Source organism: Sciurus carolinensis, unplaced genomic scaffold (assembly GCF_902686445.1).
Source record: "Sciurus carolinensis unplaced genomic scaffold, mSciCar1.2, whole genome shotgun sequence".
Taxonomy (NCBI): Eukaryota; Metazoa; Chordata; class Mammalia; order Rodentia; family Sciuridae; genus Sciurus; species Sciurus carolinensis.
The window spans coordinates 817,676-840,789 of NW_025920146.1; positions in this window are offsets into that span (position 1 = coordinate 817,676).

Genomic DNA, 23,114 nt, shown 5'->3' on the forward strand with positions numbered 1-23,114 from the left:
GAGTGAGTGGCATTGTTTGCCATAAAGTCTATTCTTGTATTATGAAGTTTAAAATCTACTTAATATACACTGCACCCCCATTATTTGCTCTATTTCTTTGTGAACTCATCTTCTTGCTGTTGGTCAAAAACAGTTTAAGGGAAGAGGTGCAATTTTACCACAACTGCTTGCTCACCCCTCCACATTCTTGACTGCCTGAGTACCTCCTTTTGATTATCCTTACTTTTTCCCCTCTCACATCCAATTCCTTTGTCTTTCCCTGGGAATGACTGGGGATTGAACCCAGGACTCATGTGCATGTGAGGCAAGCACTCTACCAGTTGAGCTATATCGTGAGCCTTGCTTCTGTTCTCTTAGATGGAGAAAAGCAGCAGCATGGTGATTAATGGACTGAGGACAGGAGACAAGTATTTGAAGTTTCAACAGGTAGGAGGTGTGAAATAATCAACAAGAATAGTAGGATAGAGAATTGACTAGAAAACCTAAGTGTTAATGGCAGATTGCACTGAAGGTCTAGGTATGTTTGGTGGTTATAAATTTAAGACAAGCCAATTCACCATAGTGGTATTTTTGTCTTACCATATTTAGCTTTTGGGTTGCAGGCATATACAAAGGTAAAGTTTATCCAAGCAGGTATGGAGAAGGGCAACAAAGGATTTGAGAATGCATAGCAGGGTGGAATTATAATGCAGGGTGGTGGATTTTTCCCTGTTGGTCTGGGAAATGAAGAGCAGATTTATGGAGGACCCAATGGAATCAAAGAACTGGCTGATGGCAGCAAGTACCAGAGAGGATGAGTTTAGTAGGTAAGAGATGTTTGGGAGAATAGGATGTTTGACATTGAGATTTCAGTGATGTTGCATTTATAGCACTGTCTTATATATAACAATAGATGTAGATAGGTGAGGTGAGATGGACCATAAAATCATTGGAATAAGGTTATAGAACTGAAAAATTAGATGACAGAGAGTGTTAAAGGCCCAATTTAATATTCATTTTCTCTTCCTTTTCAATAACCTTGGTATGTTTCCTTTCTGCTAAAAGATACATTTCTTAACTTCCCTGGTAACTAGATATGTGATTACATTCTTCCAGTGAGATCTAAGTGGCAATTCTATATGGAACTACTGTTAAATCTGCTTAAAAGAAAGGGTATGTCCTTACATTTCTCCTCCCTTCTGTGTGATTGTTATTTGAATGGCTGAAATTCAGCAGTCACCTTGGACCGTGAGGTAGCTGAGAATAATACGGCAGAAAAAAGAACTATAGAGCTGTTATATATCAGGTCTGTATACCTCTGGACTTTTTTATATGAGAGGGAAATAAGCTTCAGTCTTGTTTACATCATTTTATGGGGATTTTCTATTATATATAGCCAAACCTAATCCTAATTAATATGTTGGATTGATGAAAGTTATAACCTAGGTACTAATGTCAACTGCAGAAGTAGTTGTGTTTACAGAGAAAGGCACAAAGCTTGATACTAAAATATTTACAGAATGAAGGGGAGTAAATGGGTCTGAAAATAACTACAATGAGGAGAATTGGTGGCCAGTACTTCAAAGGAGCAAGATCAATATAAATAGCAAACTGGGGTATATGTCTTCTTCATTCCTAATGCTGCCTAGAGTTCCTCATTGCTGTTTCTCTTTACTTTATCAAATCATCCTGCTCAGTTAGATTATGTTTTATTAGATCAACTTAATTTGAGAGTAATCAGGTAAACACATAGTAATAGAAATGAATGGTATAGTTAATGTTCTTCCTGTAAGAAAATTTCACTAGACTGTAGCTCTGGGTCAAATCCTGAATCAAATAAATACATTTATTTTTCTAAAGTAATTTTTAATTTTGAAATAACTTTTGATTTAAGAAAGGCTGCAAAAATATTTCAAATTTCTTGGATATACCACACCTATTTTTTCTTATTGTTTACACATTATTATGGTATATTTGTCACAACTCATAAACCAACATTGACACATTATTAGTCATCAAAATACCTACTTTACTTATATTCACCTATTTTTAAAATTGATCCTCTCTTTATTCCATAATACCCATTACATTTTTATGACAGATATCCTTAGGCTCCTCTATACTGTGACAGTTGATAAAAATTCCTTGTTTTTGATGACGTTCAAAGTTTTGAGGTAGTCAGATAGTTTGTAGAATATTCCTCCACTTGAGATTATTGATACTTTTATCATGGTTAAACTGGGTTATGGTTTAGGGGAGGAATACCTCAGAAGTAAGTGACCTTCCTGTCATATCATTTCAAGGGTACATACTGTCAGTATGACTTATCACTGTTGATGTTAATCTTGATTACCTAGCTGCAGTGGCATTTTTCAAATTTTTCCACTGCAGTCACTCTTTCCTCCTTTTCATACTTTAATTTTTGAAAGGAAGTCAATCTATGCAGCCCATTTAAGAAGTAGAAAATTGTGTTCCATCTCCTTGAGAGGAAACTATATAAATTCAGAATTCTTTTGTATGGCAAAGTTGTCTCTTTCATATCATTTATTAATTTATTCATTTATTTATTTAATCATTTATTTATATCACTATGGACTCATGTATGTTTATGCCTTATATTCTAATATTAGGTTATCTTTTATTGTTCAAATTTTCCACTACATGATGGCTCTGGTGTCCCTTTGACATATACTTATTCAGATTGTTTTGAGCACTTTCTCACTCTCTGCCATTACAAGAATGCATTTTCTTTGGTAACCAGAATTAAAACAATTGGAAAAATTTTACATAAATATATATGAATACATGTATATGATCTTAATATAAAGAGCAAAATATGTACGTAGAATATTAGTACATATGCATCAATAACTTTAAGGCTTTGCATCTTGAGTTGTTTTGAGTGCAATATTCTATTCACACCTTGTTTTCAGCTTGGTTGAGAAAATGAGTGATGATTTCATTTTTTGGTAGTCTTACATAATAGAAGTCAAATCAATTTTAAAATAAACACTTTAAAGAGGAACTTGGGGAGTTATTAGTAATAATTAGGAATTATTAGAGGATTATTAACATAATACATTTACATTCTAAAACAGGTAAGTTTATAATATAAAAGGAGAAAATTTAAGAAGAGAACTTCAATTTTCTTTAGAACAAGAATAATCTGCAGATCAAAAAATACTAGTTCTACTTTAATAGATGACAAATCCCTTGTATCATACATATTAGAGAAGGAAAAAGACCTAAGAAATAATATCAACTTTCATTATTTTAGTTCTTGAAAAGGTGAAATGATAGGCAGCTGTCCAAATAATTATGTGAGGGATGGGGATATAGTTCAGTTGGTACAGTGCTTGCCTTGCAAGCACAAGGTCCTGGGTTCAATCCCCAGCACCACAAAATCAAACAACAAAAAAACAAATAATTATGTGATTAAGAAGTTTTAGCTCTCACATTTCTAATTATCTTATGTTCATTTGTATTTGTTGGATGTCATTTTACTTATTCAAATTTATCCTGTAATTAAAAATTTGTCAGCAATCCAAACATATAAACATATTGCACAATAGCTATTAATGAATATACAATTGACTGGTAGTTTCAGCACCTTTACCTATGGAGTTCATTGTGCTTGACAGCTGACAATTTCTCATGAACTAGAACAGAGCAAAACTTCAACATCTGAGAAAAAAATAGCAGCAGCACTGAATGTAAACCCAAGTTCCTGCTTTCTATTTCTTTGCTCTGTTTTTGAGAACTACATGGTATGACATAAGAAAAAGAGGTATTAGAAAAATATTCCTACATTTTAGACATAACTTCTTTGAAATCTTATTACTTAGAATCTACTTGAAGGAATGGGAGAAAATTAGATTAGGAGAAGACAAAATACATTTGTAGTTCACATTACAATAATTGGCTGCTACTTATTTCCTAAAGTAAAACTCTGATTAGATTCAATCTGGGAACTAAGAGATCAAAAAAGATAGGACAGCTACTTTTAAAAAATACCAATTGTCTAAACCAAGTAGAGCCCATGGGTTGATGCTAAATTATTAAAACAACCTATGAGCCTAGAAAGTTGAAAGTAATTTCTTTATTAAGAAAATAAAGACATGTTGCTTAGGGACAGGAGCAAAGTAGACCACTTATCAGGTACACTAGTAAATAGTAAGTAAAACAAAATGTCTTATCATAGACAACTATTTTAAGACCATTATTTATCTAATCTCTCAGAAAACATATTTAGTTATAATATTAAAAACAAAAAATGAGCTTTTAATAGAAAATCAAATCCTATCAGAATAATTACATGGGGTCAGACTTTTTTAGAGATGCTGATTTAGGGTCCCCACCATATTATTTGATAATCAACATGCCTAAGGACATAATATAAAAATGACTAAAGAGGTCCCTGAGCTCACAGTCTAGAAATTATTGAAAGAAAAAAGTGACGGATTACAAGAGTAAGGGGGCATAAATCAACACAAATGAAAACCCAGGATTTTATTGAAAAAAAAAAGCAGAAAGAAGATCAATGCTTCTGAAAGAGAAATAAAAGTATTTTCTGGGAAATTTGAAGTTGAGAGTTATTCCATTTTGTTAGGTTTGGAAGCCATCTCTAGATTGAGCTGCCCAATGAAAGTCAGGTCATTGACAATGGGACATCTAAAAATAAACCATAATCACCTCAAAGAAAAAAACAACTAGCATAAACCTGCCTGTTGTCTTTGTTGAAGCTATGGAATTACTCTTTTCAATTAATCCTGTCTTCATAGGCTTCCTGAAATGGTCATCTGTGATTAAGATGGTTTTTCAAACCCCATCCAACTTTTCAGGGACATGTAGATGAAACTGGAGTGGAGTACAGGGTCCCAAAAATAACTGTAATGCTAGCTTCGGGTGAGTGAAGGCCAGAGACAGATTAGGCTTGACTCCCACCAAAACAGTAATCCCTTCAATGCTATCCATGTAGTCTCCCTGAATAGTATGATATTGGCTCTTCATGTACCCAAAAGTAGAGAAGATAGAAGTCGTGGTCTATCAACAAGGCAATCAATTATATGATCAATCAATCAGTGATTTCTAATTGCTGGTATTGATTTTATATTGGACTATTTGCTGTAGTAAATAGTGACAAAAAGATATTTGTCACCATCCTTAAAGATCTTACAAATCTCCTAGTAAGAGATAAGATATGTATACACATAATAGAACCCAAGGGTTTTGCTAAATATTGTGGGCTTGACTGATAATAGAAATGTAAAAATGGGCACTTAAGATAGGGCTATACTAGGCCCTTGAAGGATGTAAAAGATAAAGATGAGAACAAAGAAAAGTATTAAAAATCAGGGAACAGCAGCAAAGTGAAAGAATAAAGCAGGAATGGGTCAAAGAATATTTATGGTCAATGCCTAAATTAATAGAAAACAAGAATGGACAGCATTCCAGATTCAGAAGACTGATGCAAAAGAGGGAACTCACCACAAAAATCCTCAAACATGGGATTCTCAATTATTTTATGAGGGCAATGTGGTGGGGTGGTGGGAGTCCACAGATCAGGACTTCCCAGGGAAAATGTTAACATGGAATCCTGAAAGTATGAGGGAGGGTGACTTATCCTACAAAAGGAAGTGGCCCTCCAGATGGAACCAGATGAAATGATTATAGCAAGGGCTTTTGGAGAGCTAAAGAGACTTTTTAGTGGGAAAATGTTGTGAACAATAAAATATGTGGAAGAAGTGTGACTAGGAGAATTTCACTTGCTACTTTCTGTAATAAAAAGAAAGAACAACAGAACACAAAGAAAATAAGAGGAAAGTCAAATTAAGCTGATTGAGGGATTCAAAACCAAGGACAGGAAAAAATGATTAGAAAATAAATTTTAGGTAGAATTCTTGAGATGGAATTCTGAAGGAACTGATAGATGGTCAAGTAGTATTTTATCAAAATGGGGCTTGAATTTTGAAGAGATTAAATAGGAAAGAATTTGAGAGCTTTGATTTCTGGAGATATTAACTCAGGTGTTTCTTTGTGTGCTTTTATCTTATAGCAGTAGGTCAAGAGCTGGAGTTTTCATGAAGGTTTCACAAAAGGATTCACTAGTTCCAATCTTGCAGGATTGTTATGAGGATTAAATAAGCTCCATGTACATGAAATGTTGAATGTAACTGTCAACACTTAATAAAGTTCAAATTATATCCTTGGGGACTGATTATAGTCAGAAGGTGGTGGGACAAGAATAAGTCAAAGGAAGGACAGCAGAAAAGTCCAAATAAAAGAATTTAGTGCCAGAAAAGAAGGGAAAGAAAGCACTCCAAGGGAAAATGTTTAAAAATGCCAAGCTCAGTAGTGAGAGATTGGAACCTGGTCATGGATGGCTTTGAAGGGAACAGTATCAGAAGTAAGGAGGTGAGTTTAAAATGCAGGGACTCTGGGAAAAAAGGGGAGAGGCCTGATAGCATAGAATGTAGAAACTTTAGATGTTTTGGCAATGAAATAGAGGAAGAAAATAGGAGGGCACCTGGTAAGAATAAGATTAAGTAAAAAATTACTTTCTCTTTCTCCAAGATAGGGGAGTTATGCTAGTATAGTCATTTGCAGAAAACCACCATTTTGGGGACTTCAACAATCAATTTCCACTTTTTATGAATAAAAATAACCCTAGGATTGAGCTCAAGTTCAGACTTCTGAATCATTGTGTTCACCAAATCACTAAGCAGACAGCTGATGTTATTACCTTTCCATGTCACATGGACTTTTAGTGCTCCAAGCCAGTCTAACCTGCATGTGCTATTCACCTGATGATATCCAGCAAAGCAGTCACTTCAGATTTGTAAATCTACTTAACAGATTTGAAATTATCATTAATTCAACATACTCTTCCTTCCTTTGGCAGCTCTATTACTGCTTCAAGTAATTCCTCCCAAAATAACATACCTAACTTTTTTCTTCATGAGTTTTTTCTACCTAACTTTTCTTTTAAGTCCTAAACATAGTCTTTATACCCTTTTCTTGAGTTTTCTCTCCTTTCTCATTTGTGTTGAAACTGTTAGTGATATTTCCCCATTCAATTGTCACCAATAATGTTCCATTTTTAATCAAAATTCTCAAATTAACAAGAGGAAACTGAAATATAGTAAAATATTGTTTGTATTAAGAAATATGTAGAAAGAGTTACCATACTTTATTCTGGAAGAATTTCTTATCTTTTTGCCATTTCCTCTTGAATTTTAATTATACCTGCCATCATTTCACTTTGTGAGGAAAATTTCTTTAGCCCTAAAGAAAAAAAATTAAAACTTGAGTGTAAATTACCTCAGTAAAAACAATGATCCTATTAACAATTACTGTGTTATGAGAAATTCAAAGAAATATAGGATAATTTTCTGTACTCAAAGAGATTATAGTTTGCTTGATTACCTGATCCTGCCACCATCAAAATATTATAAGAGCATACCTAATTGGAAAAACAGAAATATGAAATGTTCCAAACCCCAATACTCTTTGAACACTGACAAGATGCCACAATTAAAAAATTTAGCACTTGACCTTATGTGATAGCTCACAGTCAAAAAACAGGTACATTAAAGCTATTGTATAAAATTACATTATGGTTATGTTCATAAGGTACATATGAAAAATAAGTGAATTTTATTTTTAGATTTGGGCTCCATCTCCAAGATAGGCCATTATATATATGCAAATATTTCAAACTCTGAAAATACATGAAGCTCAAAACACCTGTAGTCCTATGCATTTCAGATAAAGAATATTCACCTGTATTAATATTTGAGGCTTACTTTATTCTGCTTTGTCTTAACATGTTTATTGTACTCTGCTTTCCAACAAATATCTGCCTCCTCCCTAACATAGTCTTTGAATTGGTAAATGAAATATGGACACATGGAGGTGACAAATGGCCTTAAAAGAATATGGACAATGAGATACAAGGTCAAAGCAAGTTGGATGTGGTGACACAACCTGCAATCCCAGAACTTTGGAGGTTGAAGTAGGAGGATAATTTGAGTTCAGAAGTTCAATCAGTCTGAGCAGTGTAATAAAACACCATCTCAAAAAAGGAGGGGAATGGAGAAATTCACCTACACAGGTATCTTAATTAAAAATGTCTTTTATACAATGGAGAGTAAAGGAAATAAACATAAATTCTCAATCACATTTTATGTTAAAGTCCTATGGAAGATAAGCCTTACCTTCTATTCTCTTTTATTAGATAGAAGTTTGTGCAGAGTGTAAAGCCAAGGGTAATACCCAATCTTGACAAATAAATTTAAACATTAGTGTACAAACAGTTCCTGTAGTAGGATCTAACACAAAGGACATGGCTACACAATGGCAGAATCACATTTAAGTTCATATAAACAACTCTATCTCAAACAATTAGCCTTTGCTCAGATATATAGGCTTGTGACCAGATATGTAGGCACTATGCCATGTAGAACATTTAAGCCACAATCATAAAGTGTTATTCTATAAAATTCTGGAATGTAGAATTTCAGTACAGAAATGTGTCTTACTCAGTCCAATCCTTATTTCTACAATACAGTATCATTCCTCCTTAAAAGTGTCTGGTCTTGGAGATCTCACTGCCATCTAAGGAGATGATATAATTGATTGCTGTAGTTGCTGGAACATTATTTTTTGTACTGATCCCCAAATATACTTCTATTCTACTTGCATCATTGGAACTAGATCTTCCTTCTGGAGCCACAGAATTGAATTTTAACACCTGACATGTCTTAAAATATATGAAAAGCACCTGTCATAACTACTTTAATCTTCTCATTATCTGACTAACCAGCACAGGTTCCTTACATAACAGGTTTCAAGTTCTCTGACATTTTAGTTGCCCTTTACTGGGCACACTGCATTAACTATACTGATATGCTCCTCCTGAAACACAGAAGTCAGAAATTCAATACTCAGAGCTTATGTGTTTTTTGATGTCTTTTCTCATTTTAGCTACAGAAATTATTACTTATAAATCAATAAGGAAGAATGGGAATGTTTCCTTTGAAATTAATCACAGGTCTTTTAGGATGCTCAAGAAATACATTTTGAGAGCTTATTTCCAATTACTTCTTACAGGGTATTCATAGAGGTGATATCAAGAAAGTTCTTGGCTGCCATGCAAGAAATTTGCATTCAATGTAGGCTATAGAGAACCACTAAAGGATTTTGACTGGGAGAAAACTCAAATCAGATTTGCAATTTAGAATACATGTCAGAGGGAGTAAATAAATGTAAGTAAATCTTGCACTTATTAGCTTGAAACTTTATGGAGGAGGAGGGGACAAAGATTTCTTGGTGGTGACAGGCAGTCAGTTCATAAACAATAACAAAAATCTGTTAAGATTTGATGGACAAATATATTTACAACATTTTGTAATGCAGTTCTCTTTGAATTCATTAACTTTCAGGATTATCTTGTTTAGATACATATTGTATCATATTTCTTATTTCCCTCCAAATCTTTTTCCCCTTTTTATATTCCTAGCTTACAATAATGGCCACAGCACCTGGGCAGATTCTTTTCTCTCTTATCCCCAAATGTATTCTGCCACCAAATCCTTTTAAAAGTTCCTATGAAGTTTCATTCAAGTTTGTTTCCTCCTACTCATTTACATTGCCATTACTTTGGTTTAAAGGCTTCATGAGGTCTTACTTGGACTGACATTCCCATTTTACTCCCTCTAACTTGTATTTTACTTTGCAAATCTGATTTGAGTTCTCCTGTCCCAGTTAAAGTCTTTCGGTGTTTCTCTATAGCATACATTAAAAAAAGAAAAATTACTTGTGTGGCAGTCAAGAAATTCCTTGATATCACCTCTGTGAATACCCCTGACTTCATTTTCCTTAATTTCAATAACATTATTTCCCAACATTCTCAATTACTTGTAATACCCAGAATTCAATTTACTGTCATTTTCCCCTAACTTTATATAAATATCGATGATATTCCCACTCATATATTCAAATTTCCTTTTTCTTTTAGTGTATAGTCATGGAAGAATTGGGTACTTTTTGCCCACTGTTCCCATAGTAGCTCCTCTACTTTGTCACTAGACCATCTGCTTAGGATGCAGTAAATATCTGTGAAGTGAATGAACACATTAAATGTTTCTTGCCTGTATTCCTTCTATGACTCTGAATTCCATGAAAATAGGGATTTTCTGTTTTTCTGGTTTTTTTGCACCTAGGAGATCATATATACTGAGAGATCAGTAAATGTTTGCTGAACAATGCTGTTGAAGAACAGTGAGGAATTGAAGTTTATTTTCCCAGGGTCCCAAGACAATGTGGGAATGAAGAGAGCCTAAATTAAGCCCTATGGTAATGGGTCTTTCAAGGTCTACTCTCAGGAGTAAGGCATACTGTATTTGTGTAATCCTGACTTTTTGAAATCCTGACTTGCCCTTCACATTTTGGTACAATGTTACAAGAGAAAAGAGATATGGCTGCCATACTGGTCTTCCAGACAAGTTCAGCCTTTTAACATGAAGAGAAATTGGCCAAGGCACTTGATAACCTGAGATATGAAGTTTTACTACAGAATTCAGAACTTCATTTGCTTGAAGGCCATACTGTATTCATTAGAAGTGACGTTTATTAGATACCGTCTATGTGCTAGGCATTGGTCTAGCCTTGGAATAGAAAGGTAAATAAACATGATTATTTAAAGAACTTTCAATATACTAATAAAGGAGGGAGAAAATATGCATAGGTTTGTCCTGTATAAACAGAAAGTAAAGGGAGGGCATATTAAGAAGAGAACATCAGAAACAAAATCTCTGGCTTTTAACCAGGGTATCTACTATATTGTTACTTAGTGAGTAAGTCATCTAGTGCTTCTAGAAGACTTGATGTGTGGTAAATACTAATAAAAACTGAAACTGAAAAAGCAGGTTAGACCAATCTGGTGGAACCTAAATGTCACCCTATGACATTATACCTTCTGGTAATACAAAGAATTGGTATAACTTGATATGGTTTTCAAGGAAAGAAATTTGCTGAATGAAAGAACCCTTGTGAGACTGGCAAAACAGGCAAAGAACAAAGAAACTTCATTTCATTCATGGCAAGAATATGGGTTCAGTGTTATAGAAAAGGGTGGAATATTTCCCTTGACAAGAGGGCAATCATTCCAGAGAATGAAGAAAGAAGGAAAATGGGATTTAGTAGAAGGAATACAGACCAAAGAAGAGGGCAGACTGAGCTGGGAAGGCTTGAAAGACTAGAAGAAACTAGGTCAAAGATAAACTTAGTGAAGATAAAATTCAGGGATGAGAAAGACAAGAATTTGGTAGGTAGACAGGTAAGTCATGGCTAGAATAAAAAACTCAGTGTTCCTGGTGGAAGTTTGGTAAAGTCATAGGGATTCTTTGAAGATTTCATTTTTGCAAAAGCTGGAAGAATGTGTGCTAGGATTCTGCTACTATAAGAACCTGAAATTTTTGTACATTTTCCTTTGAATCACCTACTCTCATACCCATAATGCAGATTCTTCCAAATACTCATGTTTTCAATTTCTCTTTGCAAGTTACTTGGGCATGGAATAAGAGTCCCATTTGCTTCAAGCATACTAAGATGCTCTGGTCTATGTTAATGAATTTTTCTCCCCTTACTTAATTAATCTAATTAAAATATCCATTTAATACGACTAGGATTAAACCAACCATGGAACCTTGCTTTTGGTAGTCCAGTGCTCTTAAATAGTACATGATCTACTGCATAGACTGTAAGAAATTAAGAACTGTCAGACATTTGGAAAGATGTTTTTTACCTATTAACTATATAGCATTATATTTTTTCTCTCTGACATTATGAGGATCTCACTAGTAAACAGTAAGCTATAATTCCAATGAAAACACTGAATAGTTTTAATTAAATACTAGTAATGATAAAAAAGATTTATTATGATAGTTATAGGATCAAAGAATTTCTTCTTTAGAAAGAAACTTCTAAGTCATCTGGCTTCTCTCTATTCTGAGGCTTAACTCTTGTCCATTCACCTCTGTTCAAATGGCCATCTAGCCATGTGACATTCTTTTGCTATTATGTTTGGATTTCTCACAATATCAGAGACTGCCAAAGAAAAGGTTGTGTTGATCTAGGCATTAGACTAAAATCCCTGACCATATTAGAAGAAAAAGTAGGCCCAACTTTCTATCATATCAGCTCAGGAACCAACATCCTCCTTAAGACTCCTAAAGCAGAATTAAAATCAAGAATCAATAAATGGGATGACATCAAATAAAAAGCTTCTTTCCATCAAAGGAAACAATCAAAAGGGCTCTCAGAATGGTAGAAAATCTTTACCATCTACACCTCAGAGCATTAATCTCAAGGATATACAAAGAACTCAAAAAACTTAATATCAAAAAATCCCCAAAAACTCATTCAATAAATGGGCAAAGGAACAAAACAGGCACCTCACAGAAAATGCAAATGGTCAAAAAATATGAAAAAATGGTCAACATCTCTAGTAATGAGAGAAATGCAAATTAAAACTATACTGAGAGTATATCTCAGTCAGAAATATTTCAAGAATACAAGTAACAGTAAATGTTGCCAAGGGTGCAGGGGTAAATATTCACTCATACATTGCTGGTGGACTACAAACTGTTACAACCACTGTAGAAAGCAGTATGGAGATTCCTCAGAAAACATGGTATGGAACCATAATTTGACCCAGTTATCCAGTTATCCCACTCCTTGGTTTATACCCAAAGGACTTAAAATCAGCAGACTACAATGACACAGCAACATCAATGTTTATAGCACTCAATTCAAGATAGCAAAACTATGGGACAAACCTAGGTGCCCTTCAACAGATAAATACATAAAGAAAATATGGTATATATATATACAATGGAATATTACTCAGCCATAAAGAAGAATGAAATTATGGCATTTGCCAGTAAATAGATGGAACTGGAGAATATCATGCTAAGTCAAATAAATCAGGAGTAGGGTTGTGGCTCCATGTTTGAGTGCTTGGTTAGCATGTGTGAGGTCCTGGGTTTGATCCTCAACACTGCATAAAAAATAAATAATATAAAGGTATTATGTCAATATACACCAAAACATTATTTAGAAAAAGAAATTAACCAGTCCCAAGAACTAAAAGGCCAAAGTACTCTCTGATATGTGGATGATAACTCATAACAGGGGAGGGTAGGGAGGAAAAGTATGGATATTCACTGAATTAGATGAAGGGGAATGAAGGGAAAGGAAGAGGGATGAGAATGGGAAAAACAGTAGAATTAATTAGATATAACATTCCTATGCTTATATATGAATACAAGACCAGTGTAACTCCACATCATGTTCAACCACAAGAATGGGATCCAAATTGGAATGGGTTGCACTCCATGTATGTATAATATGTCAAAATACACCTTACTGTCATGTATATTTAAAAACAACAAATTAAGAAAAAAAACTTTCTATGGACAAAAAAGGAAAAGGTCTTGTCTTTTTTATTTTTTAATAAGCTGATAATATGCAACCATCAAGATTTCACTCCTTGTTTCTAGTTTGACTCTTTACCCTACTAAGTAGGTTATTCCTTCAAATATTTGAAGGAAACTCTCAGATCTTCCCCAGATCTTATCTTCTTTTGCCTAAACTTCTTCAGCAAATTCATCTGTATTTCAAATGATATGTTTTCACAATCCTTAGATCATTCTTATCTCTCTCCTTATTCAATGAATTCCAGTTACACTTTTATAATGTTTTCAGGTGGTAGTCTTATCAGTTTAGAGAACAATTATGTGTTCTGGGGTATAATATTTTCTGATGATGCTAGATTTAATCATGCTTTTTAGAAACCTTATCCTCTGCTGACTCATATTGAGCCTACTATCCCAAACCTCAAAGTTTTTTTTCTAGTACTCCTAGTCAAAACTGAAAGAAGGTATGTAAAGGGAGTGTGAGGATTTAAAAGTTGAATATTCAACATTCTGACTACTCTCCTACCAGGTGTTAACTTGCTGTCTGAAGTTAAGTCATACCATTTCTATATTTGACATTCTCTATAATGAAAGATGGCATTCTTTTACTTCACAAATACATGCCAGTTATCCAAAATTTAGATGAGTGGAATCATCTGGGGAAAAATTTTGTCTAAAATCTTATGCCTGTCCCACCCAGATATATTGAATAAGCATCACCAGGGATGAGACCAAAGCATCTCTTAGTTTGGAAAATATCCCAGGTGATTCTAATATGTGTTTACGGTTATAAATTACTACTTTAAAGTCACTTAAAAATAAACATTCTAGTACTAACTGTATGCCAGATATTATGCAATCCTCAAGATTTCAGTCACACATACTGCTATTTAAAAGCAAGTACATAAACACAATTAAACATCATCAAGTAATTAAGTAGTCAATTTGTATAGTCACTTACCTTTAAATATTTGAGTGGCCCAGTTTCCTTGGAGCTCTGCAATACACACAATGACTTCTAAGGTTTGAATCAGGCCTATGATAGCAAGATTGACTTTTCTAGGTTGGGGGGAAGAACTTTTTATATGGGGATATCTTGTTTTAGACCACTTTGACAGAATCTTCAAGAAAAGCAAAGGCAAACAACAGCCTGTGGCAAAGATAACAGCATCAATGTCATCCTCTCTGGAGCAATCCTCAAATATGGCAGCTGTCTCTGGAATTCCTTCACATTTTCTTTCACTTTTACCAGGCCAGAAATTATATTCTTGGCAGATCATCATTTACTGTTGGATGCTGGCTCAGAGTTCTATGAGTGCTGATAAAGATGAAGAGGAGAAATGAGTGTGACCAAGAGAGAGGGAAAGAAGGGGAAAGAGAGAAATAAATCATGTAAGTAAAATTTTCCTCAGTGGAGGTGGTTAAACAATGTCAATGGTTTCCACTCACTCTGCCAATGAAATTTGGAAAAGTTCTACTTTATAACAGTTCTACTTTATATCAGCTTTTCAGGGCAAAAGCTTAACCCTAGATGTCACTGAAAGGGGAAAGTACTGGAGAAGTGAAAGAAGAAGAGTCTTATTTGAGGAATGCATATGTGGTTTCTTAAGTAATACTAACACTCTGTGGTATCATAAGGCCATAGACCAATAGTTCTGTTCACATATCATTAAGTCTGGCAGAACTTGTCTGTTAATATTTTGTTCAGTTCCATTTCTAATTCCAAAGACCCAAGAGGTAGACTTAGAATTTCATTTCCCAAACTGTGTAATAAATTACATCCATATAGCAATGTAGAATTTAAATTACATTTCCATGCATTGACAGTCACACAAACTCTAAGAAGGAGATAGGATAGGTGTCATTATCTAGGTTGTATAGGTTTGGAAACCGAAATCAAGAGAAGTGAAGTGACTTGACCAATTTTATGCAGCCTAGTATTTTAGAATTTTTATTAAAATAGCTTTCTATAAAGTCTGTTGGTATACTTTGGACCTGTTATTTAGTATTTTCTAGAGACAGCATGGAATAAGGGTATCAAAATAAGTAAGTCAGGTTTCCAGTATCTTCGGTCTTTTAAAAAAAGTCTTAATTCAGTTTTTTAACAGTCTTAATTTCTGAATTTTAAGTCAGTAGGCTCTGACAATCCTCATTCCATTATCTTCCTGGCCAGGCTCAGAAATATTATATGTTTACAACTACACCTGATTTGTCAAATTTAATTTGCTTTGATTCTAACCTTTAGGAAGAATCTTTTCTGCATCCCAAACTCATGATTTCATTTTTCTCTCTAAACCTATTCCCTTTCATTAGCAGTACCAACATTTACATAGATGGCCAAGTCACAAAACTGTCTCATATCTGCTTACCAACCCTATGCTCTTTATCACTTAAAAAGGAAGATTACCCATAATAGTTTTCTTTCCTCCCTATCTCCCATGAACTATTACAGTTGTCTTTAGGGCTCCCCTTCTATCTGCCTTTTATACCATTTGCCTTAGAATAGAAAGTCAAATAAAAATGATTTTAGGATCTTCAATTTAGAAAAGAAAATAAAAAGCTAGAAAAAATATTATTGGGTCAGGTGCTGTGGTCATTCTACAATTATTTTATTACAGATTTATTATCATGTCACTCACTTGCTTAAATTCTAGACAAGTGCTCTGCCACTGAGCTAAATCCCCAAACCCCAAACTTTTTATTTAGCAGAGCATACAAAAAGTTTCTTATCTGATAGACCTAGAGACATATTCAACTTCTCCTCTACCTTTCCCATATAGTCTAGATATATCAGACTATGTGCAGGTCTCAGGCTATAATGTGCCTTTTGCTATTCTAAGATATTATAATTAGAGTGCTAAATGCTGATGCTATTTACCTACCTCTTATTATTTCATAACACCTCAATTTATTTTGCAACTACAAAAGATATTCATGCTTAAATAACTAAATTAAAAAGTTGTTGGGAAACACAGCATCCAAGTATCATCTCACTAATTAATTTCAAATTGCTTAGGCAATTTAGCAAGGCCCTAAGCAACTTAGTGAGACACTTTCTCAAAAAATACAAAGGGCTGGGAATGTAACTCAGTGTTAAAGTGACTCTGGGTTCAATCTCAGTACCCAAAGAAAAAAGAAAAGAATATTATTGGGACATCTGTACAAATTTGAATATGCCAACATTTTAGATAATGTATTTTATCAATATTAAATTTCCCAAATGTGATAATTGTATTATGGTATATAAGGGAGTGCCCTTTTTCTTAGGTAGATATTAATGATTTTGGCTTACTTTAAAAAAATGTACTGAAGTATGTATGTATGCTACATATTGTTTGGATCTTTCTATCTTCTAAAAGGGAAAACAGAAAAAGCAAATATGGCCATATTTGATAGGTGAATCTAGGTAAAAGATATATGAATGTTCAATGTATTTATTATTCAACTGTTTTTCTGTAGATCTGAACATTTTCAAAAATGAGAAATTATTAAAAAAACATTTAAAGTTAGTATATAGAAATGATTTCACAATGGTCTTCCTGGTTGTATGAGAACATTATTTTTTTAATACTCTGCATCCTATGCATTTCTTTGTCATATCCTGTTGTCTGTCTTCTCATTTATATTTTTAAGGTAAGATCCATTCTGAAGTCTTCCATTTGTTGCTCATATTTTCCTTGGGCAAATTACTTAGTTTCTCTTAGTTTCAACTTTTTAAATCTGTAAAATGGACATAAAAAAAGGTACAGACCCCCAGAGACATTTGTGAGGGTAATGATATAATGCATATAACTCATCACTGTGCTATTCTTCAAAAACTCTTCAAAAAAGGAAAGGTATTATTTGTATTATCATGTCTTTTCTCTCTGTATTTCATGCCCAATATAATGCCTTGCTCATGACTGGTGCCACATATTTGTTGACTAACTGAAAGATGTACTGCCCTGTACTACCTTTTTGTTGTTGTTGGGCACAATATAAAAAGAACTGATACCTGACAGAATAAGAAAATGGTTAATGCCAATGAGAATAAGTGACAGAAATCCTTTAGATCAGCAGATCTTGATCTTCTGTGGTTGATAAGGTAAAAATTGAATTTCAAATTCTCTGAGTTGTCTTAATATATGGGTTGAGATTGCTCTGTTAGACTGTGTGAACAATCCTTGTTCTTGTATCTTAGCCATTACCAACTCCATTCCCATCCTGAGAATATATCTGTGTTTAGGCTTCAGGCCAAACTTCATGATCAAATCTTTGATTCATACTTTTTCAAAAATTCATTTGTTAATGCTTGACCACATATCTTTAATATAAGATGTTTAAGTTGAGAAAAGTGTAACACCTCAAAAGGATATATATGGTCCCCTACATGATTCAGGATCCAAGCCCCACTCCTGGTGCGGAGGAAAACCTAAGGCATGGGATACATTATTTACTTTCATCATTCTGGCTCACAATCTGAAAGTACTCACACTTTATTCAAGATTAAGTTCAAACTCACTAGTATGGCATTTTAGTTCTGTACAATCTTTTAAAAAATTTCCTGCCATTTTCCTTCCCAAACACTGTCCAAGAATATATTTCACTGTGATCCACCACTGTTTTCCTTTAAAATTAATGTGCTTGAAAAGTTCTCCTCTTTTAAATTCTCCTCAACCCATTCATTTTTAAGATCCAGATCAAGTTGGCTTCCTCTGTGAGAACACCACTGATCTTTAAGGCTGAGAATTCTCACTCCATCCTCTGAACTTCACTAGCACTTACCAACTATAGGACTCATTAGAAATCATGGAATAGGCTGGGCTCAGTGGCACATGCCTATAATCGCATTGGCTCCTGAGGCTGAGGCTGGAGGATCGAGTTCAAATTCAGCCTCAGCAATTTAGCAAGGCCCTAATCAACTCAGTGAGACCCTGTCTCTAAATAAAATATATAAAGGGCTGGGGAAGTGACTCAGTGGTTAAGTACTGATATCTATATATTTTTGGAAAGATTAGATTGCTTCTTTTCTTTTTCCATTTGAGTGGCAAAAAGGAAACTCACCCACCATCTGGTTAAGTAAAAATTTTTAATTACCAAAATTTTCCTTTCTTTATATGAGAGCATGGCATTTCTTCTGGCCAATGGATAATTCACATTCTCAATATTTCATTTACACAACCTCTTCCAGCAAATACCTGGTCTTCATCAAATCCAGGGAGAGGCTAACTAGGATTCTTTAAAAAAATTTTTTTGGAGTTGTAGATGGACAGTATGCTTTTGTTTTATTTATTTTTCCATGGTGCTAAGGATGAAACCCAGTGCTTCACACATGCCAGGCCAGCACTTTGCCACTGAGCTACAGTCCCAGCCCTAACTGGGATTCTGAGTGAAGCCTGAAGCAGTGAACTTATTTCTTAGTATAAGGTCAACTGAATAGTGGAATTCTAACCAGTAATCATACCCCTCCATTAGCATCAATCATGATGCCAATTGAAGCAATGAAACCAAGCCTCATATTTGCCACTGCTACTGATGGGGAATGTGCAGCCATCCATACTTTGTTGGGTCTACCTTCTTTATAAGACTGAAGATAGAATAAAGCAAAGTAAATCATTGACTCAAACCTGTTTGGCTGTGTAGCTAATCTCTGCAACAAGATCTTCTCCAGAATTCCCAAAAATAATACTCTTTCCAGCCAGTGCTTCTGGGTTTTTATAGTCTCAACTATGGAAGTATACTGTCCTTTGAACTTCTCAATTCCTGCAAAAGAACAGAAAATATTTTTTAATGATAGTTTATATGATGGATATCATTTTTAAATCATTCTTTTGTAGAATTTAAAGTTGAAGCACATATTCTCCATATGATCTACCTTTATTCAGCTATTCTTATCATTCTGAATACTTTTGCTTATTTTTCTCTTCCATAGCCCCAGAATTGTAACTTGTGATTCCTTTGTCATAAGTAGTTTGTGTTTTGTATTTGCAGACTCCAAAACCCAAACTGCCTCAGAAAACTGCCATTCTCTTTTGTCTTTTCATTCCCTTAGATACATACTCCCATTTCAATTAGAGTATATATCTTTCTGTATACTCTAGGATACACACAAAGTGCATTTTTAAAAAAAAAAAAGTTCAGGCCCCAAACTGAAACTAAATTATTCAAGCTTTCATTTAACACTTAGAAACTCAATATTTGTTTCCTCAATCACTAAAAAATTCCACATCTGAACCAATGCTGTGTAAGAGATCCACAGTCTTCCTTTTTGATCCTTAAGAAGACCAAAGTCATTGTGAAACTAAATACAATCATGTTCTACTTGTCAGAAATACATAGATCATAACCTTCTATTCCTTAGTGTCAAAGGCATGGCTTAAGGGTCAACCTCCTTTCTAGTAGGTCACTCACCTGGAAAGCTTTCCAGGGGTAAGTGTGCATTAGTGTGATGGCCAGTACAAACCATGACTCCATCAAAGACATTAACCTTCTTTTTCCCTTTACACTCAGTGACCACCTCCCATTGGCCTGAACTAGAGAAATCAGGCCTCTTCTTCACACTGTACACAGTGGTCTGAAAGAAAAGTAACATATACAGGGGAATGTAACCATAGCCAGTACAGTGTATATCTTCCCAGACATGACATATCCTGTAAAATGTTACACAAAATGTTGATACCACAGGTACCATCACATCATTAGGGTCCTTGCAAGAATATTTGATTTTCATACTCCATAAAGAAGAGTTTTGTTTGAGGCTGTTGTCCGAATGAGAAGACTTCTATAAGGCAGATAAAGTAAAATGGAGTTGACAGACTAATGTACTCTCCTGTGCTCTAGAAAAGTAGGATTTGTGAGGATTTTTACTCTCTGCCTTAAGGCATTGTAGCACATGAATAAAGCCTGAATTTCTCCTGTACTTCTGTGACACTCTGTGCACTAAACACCTATTCCTCCACTAACCCCAGACATCCCAAAACTCTCTGATGTCTTCTGACACCCAAATCCTGTTCTTTTTGACTAACCTCAAACATGTGACTATGAGGCTCCTGTTCATGTTAGAGCAGGAAAATATTTCAGTGGCTCTTATTTTTTTAAAGGAATCTCTCTTTGTCTTTTACATATGTCGACTTTACATGTAATTATAGAGAAAAAGACTGTGAGATAGGGAAATCAGTGGTATAATTTTTTTAGTTTTTCAAAAAAAAAGCAACAAATATGGGTTACTCTGCCAGCCTAAGGAAACATCAAGAATGCATTCCAATGAGCTTCTAGGGCCTTGGCTATAATGTCTTGGTTGAATAAGAGAGACAATAAGCTTTAACCATATTTATGCTGCAGCTCCAATCTTCAGGTGGGGCAAAATTCAACCTCAGATGCCAGCTGGAGGCTTGAAGTGCATTGTCAGGTACCTCTTGTGCATCAGGCTACTGAACACTGGGAGGTTTTCATCAGTATATGACTGTTATAGTGCAGATTTTCTTTTTTCTCCTTTTTAAAAAAATTACGTTTTTATTTTACATTTCTTGTTCTCTTTTCCTTTTGTTTACCTGTTCCCTCAGAGTCTCTTTCTCCCTTTTTTGCAAGCTAATATCCAATTTCTTTTGAATACACTCTCACCTTTTCTATTTTCTAGAACTTCTGTATATTCTTTTCTTATCCCATTAACAGACACATTCTACATCCCTCTGCATCCTTTTTGTCCTCCATTAGAAACTGCAGGCCTTACTGCAAACCTGTTTGTTTTACCAAAGATAATATTTGAACTCCTTCTGTTTACTATGACAATTTTGTTATTGTCCTCATAGGGGCCATTTGGTCTAGGATTGCATAGTGTCTGATTTGGGCACTGCTAATATTGATCTCCCCTTAAAGAAAGGGTTATGGAAACCTATAGAGCCACTATAAGCCTAAAGGAAGAAATCTGCAATACTCCGGATCTGCATTGCTAGAGGGGAAGATACAAGAACAACATGAAAAAACAAGGGAAGAAAATGATCCAAACAAATCTGGATTCTATATTAATAGAATCCAATGACAGCATGTTAGAAGAAATGTCAGAAAAGGACTTCAGATTATATATGATTAAGATGATTTGTGAAGCAAAGGATGAGATAAGAAAGCAATAAATAAATAAATGATAATACCAATAAACTAAAAGAGCACCTGCAGGAAGCAAAAGATCATTTCAGCAAAGAGATAGAGATTCTCAAACAAACAAACAAACAAAAAACCCAAACAAACAGAAGTCCTAGAAATAAAGGAAACAATAAACCAAATGAAAAATTCAAGGGAAAACATCACCAAGAGATTACACCACTTGGAAGAGAGAACCTCAGACAATGAAGACAAAATATTTAATCTTGAAAATAAAGTGGCCCAAACAGAGAAGATCATAAGAAATCATGAACAGAATCTCCAACAACTATGAGATATCATGAAAAGATCGAATTTAAGAATTATTGGGATTGAGGAAGCACAGAGATACAAACCAAAGGAATGAACAACCTATTCAATGAAATAATATCAGAAAATTTTCCAAACCTGAAGAATGAAATGGAAAAGCAAATACAAGAGGCTTACAGAACACCAAATGCACAAAATCACAACAGATCCACACCAAGGCACATTATAATGAAAATGCCTAACATTCAAAATAAAGATAGGATTTTGAAGACCATGAGAGAAAAGCATCAGACTGCATAGACGTTAAGACCAATATGGATAGCAGCCAACTTCTCAACCCAGACTCTAAAAACTAGGAGGACCTGGAACAACATATTTCAAGCTCTGAAAGAACATGGTTGCCAACCAAGAATCCTATACCCAGCAAAACTAACCTTCAGATTTGAAGATGAAATAAATTCCTTCCATGATAGACAAAAGTTAAAAGAATTTACAAATAGAAAGCCTGCACTACACTATGTTCTCAACAAAATATTCCATGAGGAGGAAATGAAAAACAACAATGGAGGTCAGCAAAGGGAGGAACTACCTTAGAGAAAAACCACTCCAAGAAGAAACCAAGCCAACTTAAAAACCAAAAATAAGCCAAATGACTGGGAATACAAATCATATCTCAGTAATAACCATGAACATTAATGGCCTAAACTCATCAATCAAAAGACATAGACTGGTAGAATGGATTAAAAAGAAAGAACCAACAATATGCTGCCTGCAAGAGACTGATCTCATAGAAAAAGACATCCACAGACTAAAGGTGAAAGGATGGGAAAAAAACAAGCATGCACATGGACTCAGTAAAAAAGTGGGGGTTTCCATCCTTAAATCAGATAAAGTGGACTTCAAGCCAAAGTTAGTCAGAAGGGATAAATAAAGACATTTCATACTGCTTAAGGGAACCATAAATCAGGAAAACATAACGATAGTAAATATTTATACCCTAAACAATAGTGCATCCCTGTACATGAAACAAATCCTTCTCAATTTCAAAAATCACATAGACCAAAACACGGTAATTTGGGGTGATGTTAACACACCACTATCACCACTAGATAGATCTTCCAAACAAAATCCAACCAAAAAAACCATAGAACTCAATAACACAATCAATGACCTAGACTTCATAGATATATATAGAATATTCCATCCACCAACGAGTGGATACACTTTCTTCTCAGCAGCACATGGAAATTTCTCCAAAAGAGACCATATGTT